This window comes from Oncorhynchus kisutch, linkage group LG18, assembly GCF_002021735.2.
Source record: "Oncorhynchus kisutch isolate 150728-3 linkage group LG18, Okis_V2, whole genome shotgun sequence".
Classification (NCBI taxonomy): domain Eukaryota; kingdom Metazoa; phylum Chordata; class Actinopteri; order Salmoniformes; family Salmonidae; genus Oncorhynchus; species Oncorhynchus kisutch.
In genome coordinates, this window is record NC_034191.2 from 29,051,170 (window position 1) to 29,064,776 (window position 13,607).

The window sequence follows — 13,607 nt, forward strand, 5'->3', positions numbered from 1 at the left end:
TGGGAATGTGATGAAAGAAATGGAACCTGAAATAAATAATTCTCTCTACTATTATTCTATACCATTTCATATTCTTAAAATGAAGTGGTGTTCCTAACTGACCTAAGACAGGGAATTTTACTAGGATTAAATGTCAGGAATTGTGAAAAACTGAGTTTTAATGTATTTGGCTAAACTTCCGACTTCAACTGTATTTAGTCTAGTTTTATCTAAAGGATAACTTTTTCAATGTTTCACTATTTATATTTTTAGGAGATTCACGCTGGAGGATGGTCCTCCTCTGAGGAGCCTCCACTATACTATACCCTGTTCAAAAGCATTTCAATCTTTTGTCTTGCCTACTCACCCTCTGAATGGCATACATACACAATCCATGTCATATCATAGGAGAATACACCACATTCACATGGATTTGCATGAAGTGGGCACTTCCGATTTGTCACTTCAAGACCAAATATATCATACTTTGTCTGAAACAACGACTTAAATCACTGTGCAAAACATTGGGAAAGCTCTGGCCATCGTCTTCCAGCTTGAAAAAATGGTTTAAGGCTGAAAAGGAGGCCTGCTATTTATGAATTTGCATCAAAGTTTCTTCAAATGTGTTTATTGTTCTCAGTACTGTGATATCAGTGTATGTAATAAAGTATCAACTATATGTCTAAAACCTTGTTCTATGTTTAAAGGGTGTTCTATCAACCTTGGGTGAAATGCATGCAGACCAGGGCCTAGAGTAAAAGGCATGTCCGTCAACCAGCGTTTGTTATTGTTTTCATTGAGAATGATGAAACCGTAAAGGAAACATTGGGATGGGGTTGTTTGTGAGGGAACTTGCATGAATTGCATTTGATGAATAGGGAGGCATGTTCACTGTGTTGCCAGATATCTCCAGAGTACAGTTAGGGAGAGAGCGGGTCCCCTGTTCCCTGATTAGTAATTAACAGACTGGTTGATTATTAACAGAGCGCTTCTGAGTAGAGCCTAATTGTGCAACCGTATGTTTTATTTTGTTTGGCAAACAAGATGACTCTATTGAGAGTAGCACACCAGGGCTTGGTCTGCTCTTGACAAATGTCATGCATCAGTAATGAAGAAAGTTGGGACCAGGTCCAATCAGTGTGTTCTCCCTGGGTCTCTATCATGAAAAAATGGCCACTGACATCAACTTCTGAAACAACAGAGATAGGGTTTGAAACAATATGTTACTGAAGATTTGCAGTACAACTTTATAGAATCAAGGAACCATGACAAATGTAGGACAGAAATTATTGAAGTTTAAAAGAAACGTCTGTCACTCAGCAAGAGGGAGTTTAATAGGGGTGTAAAATACCATTTCTGGTAAGCAGAGATTATGAAGGGCAAATATCAGTGGAAAAAAACAATTAAACTAAATAAACAAAAATGTACTTTGATTTTACAGGAGTGAAATCAATCTGCAGGCCCTGGGAGTTTTTTTGTCTTAATTTACGATTAGGCTTGTCCATATAACATATAAATACTTTTTTTGAATATCCAAGCAGGGTATAATATGTCATAACCCCCACACAATTCTTATCCCTTAATCAAGGGGCAAGAATAAGAATAACATACATATTGTCACGTCCTGACCTTAGTTCCTTTTTTATGTCTCTATTTTTGGTTTGGTCAGGGTGTGAGTTGGGGTGGGCATTCTGTTTTGTTCTGTGTGTTGTATTTCTATGTGTTTGGCCTGGTATAGTTCCCAATCAGAGTCAGCTGTCAATCGTTGTCTCTGATTGAGAACCATACTTAGGTAGCCTGTTCCCACCTGTGTTTGTGGGTAGTTGTTTTCTGTCTTTGTATTCTGTACCAGACAGAACCGTTTCGGTCTCGTGCATTCGCGGTTTTTGTCATTCAGTGTTCAGTTCAATTACAAGTTCAATTTATTCAATTAAATTTACAATGAACACTTACCACGCTGCGTGTTGGTCCAATGATTCCTATTCCTCATCATCAGACAAAGAGGAGAGACGTTACAAATATACCTAAGCTGAATAAACAGATTCAAATTGATCTTCATTATAGTTAATTATATCATAGGACACCAGAACTGGATTAAACAAAGGAGTAATTCTAAACCATGGGGAATAATGTAACTGACAATTAACCTGTAAATCTATGTCGATGTTTTTTTGTTTGAATTGTTTACTTGTTCGCTATGTGGGGGAAATGATAAGACAAGCGGACTACGTGGCTAATAACTGTTGTAACGGGGATCATTATAGTAGCAACACACCTTTGGAGGGAAGGCAATCCCGCGCTGGGTTAGCTAAATTTTCATGTCTTCGGGTGTAGTTCATAAAGGTTGAAGTGTGTATGTTAGGATGGTAATGTTATAATAACTAACGATGAAGCGTGAATTCATGCCAGGAATAATAAGTGTGAAGTTTTTGATTTCCTCTCCCTTTGGTAATACGCAGCCAATGATGTATTTTTCCTTTATCCATGTATTTAATCTGATAGTGTTATAACTCCGGCTAAACTGTTTATGTACAGTGGCGCAAAAACGTATTTAGTCAGCCACCAATTGTGCAAGTTCTGTCATTTTCATCATCGGTACACTTCAACTATGACAGACAAAATGAGGGGGAAAAAATCCAGAAAATCTCATTGTAGGATTTTTAATGAATTTATTTGCAAATTATGGTGGAAAATAAGTATTTGGTCAATAACAAAGGTTATCTCAATAGTTTGTTATATACCCTTTGTTGGCAATGACAGAGGTCAAACGTTTTCTGTAAGTATTCACAAGGTTTTCACACACTGTTGCTGGTATTTTGGCCCATTCCTCCATGCAGATCTCCTCTAGAGCAGTGACGTTTTGGGGCTGTTGCTGGGCAACACGGACTTTCAACTCCCTTCAAAGATTTTCTATGGGGCTGAGATCTGGAGACTGGCTAGGCCACTCCAGGACCTTGAAATGCTCCTTACGAAGCCACTCCTTCATTGCCCGGGCGGTGTGTTTGGGATCATTGTCATGCTGAAAGACCCAGCCACGTTTCATCTTCAATGCCCTTGCAGATGGAAGGAGGTTTTCACCCAAAATCTCGCGATACATGGCCCCATTCATTCTTTCCTTTACACGGATCAGTCGTCCTGGTCCCTTTGCAGAAAAACAGCCCCAAAGCATGATGTTTCCACCCCCATGCTTCACAGTAGGTATGTTGTTCTTTGGATGCAACTCAGCATTCTTTGTCCTCCAAATACGACGAGTTGAGTTTTTACCAAAAAGTTATATTTTGGTTTCATCTGACCATATGACATTCTCCCAATTTTCTTCTGGATCATCTAAATGCTCTCTAGCAAACTTCAGACGGGCCTGGACATGTACTGGCTTAAGCAGGGGGACACGTCTGGCACTGCAGGATTTGAGTCCCTGGTGGCGTAGTGTCTTACTGATGGCAGGCTTTGTTACTTTGGTCCCAGCTCTCTGCAGGTTGTTTACTAGGTCCCCCCGTGTGGTTCTGGGATTTTTGCTCACCGTTCTTGTGATCATTTTGACCCCACGGGGTGAGATCTTGTGTGGAGCTCCAGATCGAGGGAGATTATCAGTGGTCTTGTATATCTTCCATTTCCTAATAATTGCTCCCACAGTTGATTTCTTCAAACCAAGCTGCTTACCTATTGCAGATTCAGTCTTCCCAGCCTGGTGCAGGTCTACAATTTTGTTTCTGGTGTCCTTTGACAGCTCTTTGGTCTTGGCCATAGTGGAGTTTGGAGTGTGACTGTTTGAGGTTGTGGACAGGTGTCTTTTATACTGATAACAAGTTCAAACAGGTGCCATTAATACAGGTAACAAGTGGAGGATAGAGGAGCCTCTTAAAGAAGAAGTTACAGGTCTGTGAGAGCCAGAAATCATGCTTGTTTGTTATTGACCAAATACTTATTTTCCACCATAATTTGCAAAAAAAATCATAAAAAATCCTACAATGTGATTTTCTTGAAAAAAATCTCTCATTTTGTCTGTCATAGCTGAAGTGTACCTATGATGACAATTACAGGCCTCTCTCATATTTTTAAGTGGGAGAACTTGCACAATTGGTGACTGACTAAATTCTTTTTTGCCCCACTGTATATCGCATTACATGCAAGATATATTTCATGTAGTCCTCATTGTATCCTGTTGTATTCCGACATAAAAAGGAAGAAAGATTCTAACGGCCGCTAATGACTAACAAACATTTTGTCTTAGGCATCACATTAAATCCTGTTGTTTTGTGCCATGGCTGTGCCAGAGCCGCCGCAAGCCAACCCCGGGCACTCACTTATGGGAAGGCATACTCATCGATTCCGACACAGCCAATGCACGACAGCCAAGAATACATGCAGTACTGACAATCCAGAGCAAGTGAACCTGTAAAACCAACCCTCTCTCCACCCACACACATTTTGTTTTTTATTCCATCATCATTGCTCTATCACCAAGGCTGTTTTACACCTATGCCTTATCATTAAGATCAATAATGTAGAATAAATGGCTTATATAGAAATATATACTATACCTTTCTCTCGCTTTAAGAAGTGCTTCCATAAGCCAATTATTGTATTAGTTCTACCGTTAACTTTAATTACTTTATCCCAGTGTTAACCAGCCTGCCACACACTAGAGACAACAACCCTGTTGACAATACCTAATCCATCCATTTGCCGGTGTGTATCGGAAGAATAATCATCCTTTACATTTTTCATATTGAGATTTATTTTAGAATCATATAGGCGTATTCCAATAGAGAACCTAGGCAGGTTTTTAATGATTTAATCCTTTATCTTAGCCCTATATTAAATCTATTCATATTTATTACGTTTTATCTTAAAAGCTGATCCTTCTGCACTATATAACAGCTTTTAAGTCATAATATACCCGACCCCTACAATTAGGCCCTACCATATTGAACATAAAAAAATGACCTTGGTATTTCTAATCTACAATCTTCTAATTAAATATATAAAAAATCATAAAGGAAAAAAAAGTCGGCCTTACCCATCCATTCCTTCCCCTAAATCAAAACCTGATATTACGTCCATATAGTCCATTAGTTCCATATTGCCTAAATAGAAAAAGGATCAGTTCATCATACCCATTCTACATTAATATAAGTCCAACCTTATTTTATGTCCACATAGTCCATGGTTCCATACCACATGAAAAAAAATGGGGGAAAAAGGTTTTTGTAAAAAACTAAATAATCCATATTTATAATGTGTGATGCGGTGCAAATATGTATTGGGGACTACTTCAACAGGAGGTAGCTATCACTCACAGCCACGTTGTAATCTTTAAGTCCTTGAACATTTGGTTGTTTACATACAGTTGAAGTCGGAAGTTAGGTACACTTAGGTTGGTGTGATTAACACTCATTTTTCAACCACTCCACAAATGTATTGTTAACAAACTATAGTCTGGGCAAGTCGGTTAGGACATCTACTTTGTGCATGACACAATGAATTTTTCCAACAATTGTTTACAGACAGATTATTTAACTTATAATTCACTGTATCACAATTCCAGTGATCCAGAAGTTTACATCCACTAAGTTGACTGTGCCTTTACACAGCTTGGAAAATTCCAGAAAATTATGTCATTGTTTTAGAAGCTTCTGATAGGCTAATTAACATATTTCCAGTCAATTGGAGGTGTACCTGTGGATGTATTTCAAGGCCTACCTTCAAACTCAGTGCCTCTGCGTGACATCATGGGAAAGTCAAAAGAAATCAACCAAGACCTCAGAAACAATTGTAGACCTCCACAAGTCTGGTTCATCCTTGGGAGCAATTCCAAAGGCCTGAATGTACCACGTTCATCTGTACAAACAATAGTACGCACGTATAAACACCATGGGACCACGTAACTGTCATACCGCTCAGGAAGGAGACACGTTCTTTCTCCTAGAGATGAACGTACTTTGGTGCGAAAAGTGCAAATCAATCCCAGAACAACAGTAAAGGACCTTGTGAAGATGCTGGAGGAAACAGGTACAAAAGTATCTATATCCACAGTAAAACAAGTCCTATATCGAGATAACCTGAAAGGCCGCTCAGCATGGAAGAAGCCACCACTCCAAAACCGCCATAAAAAAAGCCAGACTATGGTATGCAACTGCACATGGGGACAAAGATTGTACTTTTTGGAGAAATGTCCTCTGGTCTGATGAAAAAATATATAACTGTTTGGCCATAATGACCATCGTTATGTTTGGAGGAGAATGGGGAGGCTTGCAAGCCAAAGAACAGCCGAAGAACACAAAATAGATGGCATCATGAGGTAGGAAAATGATGTGGATATATTGAAGCAACATCTCAAGACATCAGTTAAGTTAAAGCTTGGTCGCAAATGGGTCTTCCAAATGGACAATGACCCCAAGCATACTTCCAAAGGTGTGGCAAAATGGCTTAAGGACAACAAAGTCAAGGTATTGGAGTGGCCATCACAAAACCCTGACCTCAAGCCTATAGAAAATTTGTGGGCAGAACTGAAAAAGCATGTGCGAGCAAGGAGGCCTACAAACCTGACTCAGTTACACCAGCTCTGTGAGGAGGAATGGGCCAAAATGTACCCAATTTATTGTGGAAAGGTTGTGGAAGGCCGAACCGTTTGACCCAATTTAAAGGCACTGCTAGCAAATACTAATTGAGTGTATGTAAACTTCTGACCCACTGGGCATGTGATGAAAGAAATAAAAGCTGAAATAAATTATTATCTCTGCTATTATTCTGACATTTCACATTCTTAAAATAAAGTGGTGTTCCTAACTGACCTAAGACAGGGAATTATTACTAAAATGTTTTACTAAATGTCAGGAATTGTGAAAAACTGAGTTTAAATGTATTTGTCTAAGGTGGCTAAGGTGTAACTTCCGACTTCAACTGTATAATTTATCGACCACAAGACGAACGTCGTCTCTCCACTCTTTCATGAGGAAATTGTTCATTAATAGAGAATAGGGGGTTCTTCAATTGCCTACCCTGTTGTAACGAGGCAATTTTCATTTTGTTGTGGGTTAGCATAGCTACGATCGGACAGAGCTTTCCCTCTGCCCTGCAACCAGAAACTGTGAGCTCTTTTAAAATCTAAATTTTCCACCTGTTTGTACCGAGGTAAAGACAGTTTCAGGTTGGATATTCGCCTGTAGTTTTCCTTACGTCCACCAACAGCAGTTAGGGACCGTCAACATAGTGACAAATCAAATTTTTCAAATTTCAATTGCTCTTTAACCATTACTCCTAAAACTTTCAGAACTGGTTGTAGCTAACCTGATGGCATAGACACACATTGCGCACACTTTTGTTTTGTCGATTTACAACTCGCGCTATTTTAAATTATTTATTTACATTTTGGAATTTCAATTGGTCATTGGTCATATGACCTACTGACTTCAAACAAGGTTCAGAATGTCCAATGACTATCCTTCTATATTGCACAACCTTTAGTTTTCATCTCACAAGATTTAGCATGAATTTTTCAAATTTTCAAATTTCAATAGGTTCAGAATGTCCACTCAGTGGGCCTACACATTGCACACCCTTTAGTTTGTCAATTTTCATCTCACAGGATTTTACATTAATTCTTCAAAATAAAACATTTCAATAGCTCCTTGGTCATATGACCTACTGACCTCAAACAAGGTTCAGAATGTCCACTGACTATGCCTTCTTATCGCACACTCTGATGTTTGCCTACTTTCATCTCATACTATTAGACTTAAATCTGTACGCCTGAGACCCAGTAGGTGTGGACATTGCTGTACAGTGGACACCCACACTCAGAAGTCATTTGGAGAAAAAGAGAGTATCTGACAGAGTAGTTAACAATGATTACTATTATCTGTCTGACCCCCTTGTACCCTCAAACCCTTCCAGGACATTACAATCTCACAACGCAGGGTATTCGATGGTCCCTAGACTCCTTTCTAACAGTCCTCAAGCTTCAATAGGATAGTCGATGACAGTGTAAATGTTGAAATTCAGAGTCAATGTTATCATTTTTGGAAGTCTTATGGTCAGGCATAAATATGTTATCTCCAGTTTCTTGCTTGCTGAGTGGACGGTAATGATGCCTTTTCAGTCTAGCTCCAGTCAGGTATCATTATGTTATAAGCACCACGCCACCCCTCTCCCGTTTCATAACAGCCTATCACCTTCTACCATTTGTCTACACTCCAAGCACCATGACAGCCCTCTAGGTTTAGACGCCCCCTGATCAATGACAACTGAGATTCCCATATCCATAGCCTTCTTAGCTTGTAGCTTGTAGGTCTAAAAACGTTTTTGTCCTTACTATGCTGAAATATCAAAGACTAAGCTTTTTGTGTGACTCCGGTAAGTCATTTCAAGTCAAAGCCTTGTTTTCCCTGGCACATAAACGTATACGACTAACTAGTTCTGTTTATTTAGACTTTGCAGCATAAAAATCTTGTTGGGAGCTGAAAAACACAGCTGTATGTTAATAAAGAAATCCTACAGCTCAGTGCAATGGTAAATGTTAAGTCAGCTGTGGGATATGACCACTAGAGGAGGATGCTGTTGTACTGACAGTAGAGTCATCACTATTTCAGGACTTTTCTTTTGATGAGGGTCACAGCACTGGAGAATAACCTGGTTCTGGTCTAGATGTACCGGACTCATTTGCCTGAGGGTGGCCTCTAAAATAGTACATCAAGTTATGTTTGCTTGTACACTGGTCATCCTGATGTTTTTGTCCACATTTGTTTGGAAATAGTGTAACTGTCCTTTGTCGTTGGCATACAGCTGCATGGTACTGTGATATTTCTTATTTATTTATCCGTTATTTTACCAGGTAAGTTGACTGAGAACACGTTCTCATTTGTAGTTATAGTTATATATAATTACCGGGGAGAGGAGGGGGATGAATAAGACAATTGTAAACTGGGGATTATTAGGTGACCGTGATGGTCAGGGCCAGATTGGGAATTTAGCCAGGACACCGGGGTTAACACCCCTACTCTTACGATAAGTACCATGGGATCTTTTAATGACCTCAGAGAGTCAGGACAACATTAGTTGTAATTTTGTCACTAAGCTGGTTGTTGTTAGTCTAAAGCATACTTTTACAAGTTTGTTTAATTTGCATTTGTCCCCCCATCTCTTTGCCTCAAGAGTCCAGTCTGCCTTTCACAGCCCTTATCGCAAAGACGACATTGTAATTAATTTACTGTCCCATTACATTTTTGGTTGAAAATGAAAAAGTATTAATAGTAATTTCTTACAAATATGGGCTCTTGTGCATGGTGGATTTTTCGTATTGTGATGATCTGTTTTTGTAATTGAATATATGTAATAAGCAACTAGAACTAGATAGCAGGGGCTAACTTGGCAACCGTTTAACCCTGCTGCGCCTTTACCAACCTATTGACAAATAAGCTTTTTCACATCTTTTATTGCTTATTTTAGTCCAATGTATTTAAGGGTACAGGTTCCCCAAGGGGTACCACCCCCCACCCCCCTCAACTGAAACAGTGGCGCACAGAATGCAAAAATATTCTTAGAAATATTTAACCTCCACACATTAACAAGTCCAATAGCTCAAATGAAAGATAAACACCTTGTTCATCTACCCAGCAAGTCAGATTTCTAAAATGTTTTACGACGAAAACATAGCACATATTTATGTCAAACCACCACCAAAGATACGGCTAATTTAAATAGCCATATTTGTCGAACAAAAGATGCAATCACAAAAGCAGGATTAAAAGAAAAATAATTCACTAACCTTTTGAAAATCTTCATCAGATGACAGTAATAGGACATGTTATACAGTACATTTATGTTTTTTTCAATAATATGCCATTTCTATCCATAAATCACTGTTTACATTGACGGCCATGTTCAAAAAATGCTACTAGAATGTCCGGAGAAATTATGATAACTCTGCCAGATAACGCAAGATAACAGAAATACACATCATAAACTTTGACTAAATATACATGTTCTACATATAGTTAGAAAGATACACTCCTTCTTAATGCAATCGCTTTGTCACATTTATTTTTAACGTTACAGAAATCGTTCACTATTCAATTATCTGAGACGGCGCTCAGACATTAGCAATATTTCTCCGCTATGTTGGAGTCAACAGAAACACAAATTTACCACATAAATATTCCCTTACCTTTGATGGTCTTCGATCATTAGTCGTGTAAGTAGTCATACTTACCAAAAACTGCGTTTAGTTTTCAAGTCTGTGTCTTTGTGTTCTCAAACGCGACAAATTCCGGCTGAAATGCAGCCAAAATTCAAGGGGTTGCGCATCAAAACTTCAAAATTACATATTATATGTTGACTAAACTGGTCAAACTAAGTGCAGAATCAAGCTTTAGGATGTTCTAAACGTGCAAAACAATTCTCAACTCGAACAGACAAACCGGTATCGTGTTTGGGAAGGGTGGAGGCGTTGACGTCAAAGTTGGCCCAACTTTCCTGATGACAAGAGAGAGTTTGGGAGAATGGCTGCCCTGAGAGTTCTGCTTTACATACAGACATAATTTGAACGGTTTTAGAAGCTTTAGAGTGTTTTCTATTCAATAATAATTATTATATGCATATCTTAGCAATTTTGGACAGATTTCTTTTCTGTTTACTATGGGCACGCAATTCCTCCAAAGGGGGCAGTATTCAGCCTAGCCCTAACTAGTTTTAAGGCTTGACAGTAGACATGCACCACAGTTAATTTGCCCACTAGCAAATATATCCCAAACTATTGTCAGCTAGATTGTGATACTAACGTGATTTTAACGACATTGCCAAATGAGAAAACATCTTTATACAAAATAAAATGTCTCATTAGTTAGTTTTCGTCAGTCGAAAAAACATGGGACGTATTTAAAAAAGGCCACAGAAACTCTGAATCAGATCTGTGGAATAAAGGTGGAGGGAGAGAGAGTTTTGCAGGCCTTCATTTTACATGTGTGTTAAAAAAATGTTTTTAAGTTAACAAATGTTCCAGCCTTGCAATGACTAGTCTGGCAGTCTGACTAAAGTGCCAGAGTATGAGGAGAGACATCCTCCTTTGTATTTATGGGAACAAGTATTTCCTAACACCTTGGATCCTATTCTTGGATAGTGCATCAATGCAAAAAAAATAAAAAAATAAAAAAGAATTGCTGTCCATGAGTAACCTCAACCTTGTGGGTCTGTGGGTGTTTGGGCCAATAAGGTGCCAACTCAATTCTACCACTGACTAGTCTCTCATGCCCCTATGAATGAGGACACAGGGCAATAGTTTTTAATCTAAACCAGCCTTTTTTTACTAGAGTACACTAACCCCTAATTGGGGCTATTTTCTTGACAAACAGTAGCAGTTAACCAGATAAGAAGTCAAGAAGATAAAAAAAGTAGATTGTTGTAAGGGTGTATTACATCCTGTGCTGGCCACATTGTCATATCCATTCTGGATTCTGGGTGGTAAAATCATATCTGAAAAATGCCTCTATGTATGTGTTTACTTTATGTGGGAATGTCTTATGTCTGTCCTACATGTAGGTAGTGTTTGTACATGGAATATTCCTCAACTCCATATATCATAAATTGCTATTGCAATTTGTTCAACAACTGACATTTATGTTCAAGTATTATATTCAACTGACATTTTCAGATATTATTTTGACAAACACACTTTAACACACTTTGGTGCTTACAATACATTCTCTATTGTCATAGATTTGCTGGGCACTGTCCTCTGTGATCTTTGTGATATGACTTTCTTTAAGCATGTACTGATGAAACTGTCACTTATTTTTTTCTTAAAGTCTATAAATGCTCTACATTTATTCACTCTGTGATAGGGTTGGATCCTATATGCTACTTTTATTATTCTCCTGTATATGGTTCAGTGCCTATAATTTAGGCTGTGTGTAGAATGGGGCATAAAGGAAATTACTAGATTATAGTGATAAGGAAAACAGCATACAATTTTGGCCTTGGTATTCATTTGCCTATAACTAATCAGAATTCCATTATGTTTACATAAAAAAGAGAATACTTCAAAATGAGAAGATCCTGCCATGGAAAAGACGACTGGGTGGACAGGAAGTGTAAAGGAGGGGAAATAACTCCCACCATGCAGCAGGACACCTTCAGCTGCGGGGTCTTTGGAATGCAGGTTTGATCGTTATATTTTCAATAATTAATTATTAGCTGTTATGTGACAATTAGGTCAAAAACTCTATTTTATTTTTTGGTGTAGATGGCCAAGGAAGTTGCACAGAACTTCCCCAACATCCACTCCCAAATTGATAAGGAAACTTCACAAAAACACATGGAGCAACTGCGAAAAGAAATGGCTGAGGATATACTAAAAATGTCTGGTATGTAATGACATTTAATTCAAAGTAAATGTAAATTATTTATTTTTATGTCGTTTTGTGGGACAGCCATATGTTCAGTTCATGCCTATGATTTCAGAGTTCAACAAAGCCAACAACTGCTTCATGTGTGCCACTGATAAAGAACCTGGATGTGGCCCAAAGACTGACTGGGTTAGTAACTTTATTTAACATGTTTATAATCTTTTGACAACAGTGACAGCAGGCAAGACAATTTATGATATAACACAATGGATGGCTGATTCGTCATACTGCATTGATATTTGATATTATTACGTGTTACGTTTTGTTTTAGGTTGAATGCTTTGCATGCCAACGGTGGTTCCATGTGCTGTGCCTAGGAATGAAGACAAAATAGTTCAACAGAGTAAACACAAACTGGAAGTGCAGTCTGTGTTGTTGAAAATGTATGCTATACCCCACCCACACTGAAGAGGCTCTGACATGTACATCAACTAGGGATAAAGAGAAAGTTAGCACTGTGAAATGTTTCATACTTATTTGAAGTAAAGTGTCTGTTGACATGTTGGGAAAGATTAAAGGTCTACAATTTCTGTTTAATTTGTCAATATTACATTTTTATTCATTGATTTACTGGCCACCAATACTGTGGTTACATGTTCAGTATACTGTATGTTTGCCCAGCAAACCCACTGCAGCCTACCTCACTAGCTCACTCTCCATCCCTGCTTTGGACAATTATTAACATGACTCTAGTACTTTGTCATTTTCCTTTATGGTTGATATTAACAATGAAAGGAGATATCTGTCTGTCTCCTATTGTTAAATACTGTGGAAAAATAAAAAACAAATAAATATTAAAGAAAAGGGTAAACACAACACTGGACTGAACCCCCTAATTGTCAAACTAACATTAATGTACAACAATATAGAAGATACATGACTAGAGGTTACGCAATATGGGTGTATATCCACAGCACAGCTTAGGTGTGTAATTGACATGACCAAGGAGCTATTGAAATTTAAACCTATGAAAAATGTATGTTATACCGCGTGATTTTACAGTACACAAACAAGAGTGTGTGCAATATAGAAGGGAAGTCGATGACAAAGGAGCTATTGAAATGTGAAAGTTTGAAAAATGAATGTAAAAACATGTGAGATGAAAATGGACAAACTAAAGGGTGTGTAACGTGTAGGCCCACTGAGTGTACATTCTGAACCTTGTTTGAGTCAAGTAGGTCACATGACCAAAGAGCTATTGAAATTCGAATGTAAAAAAAGTTTGTA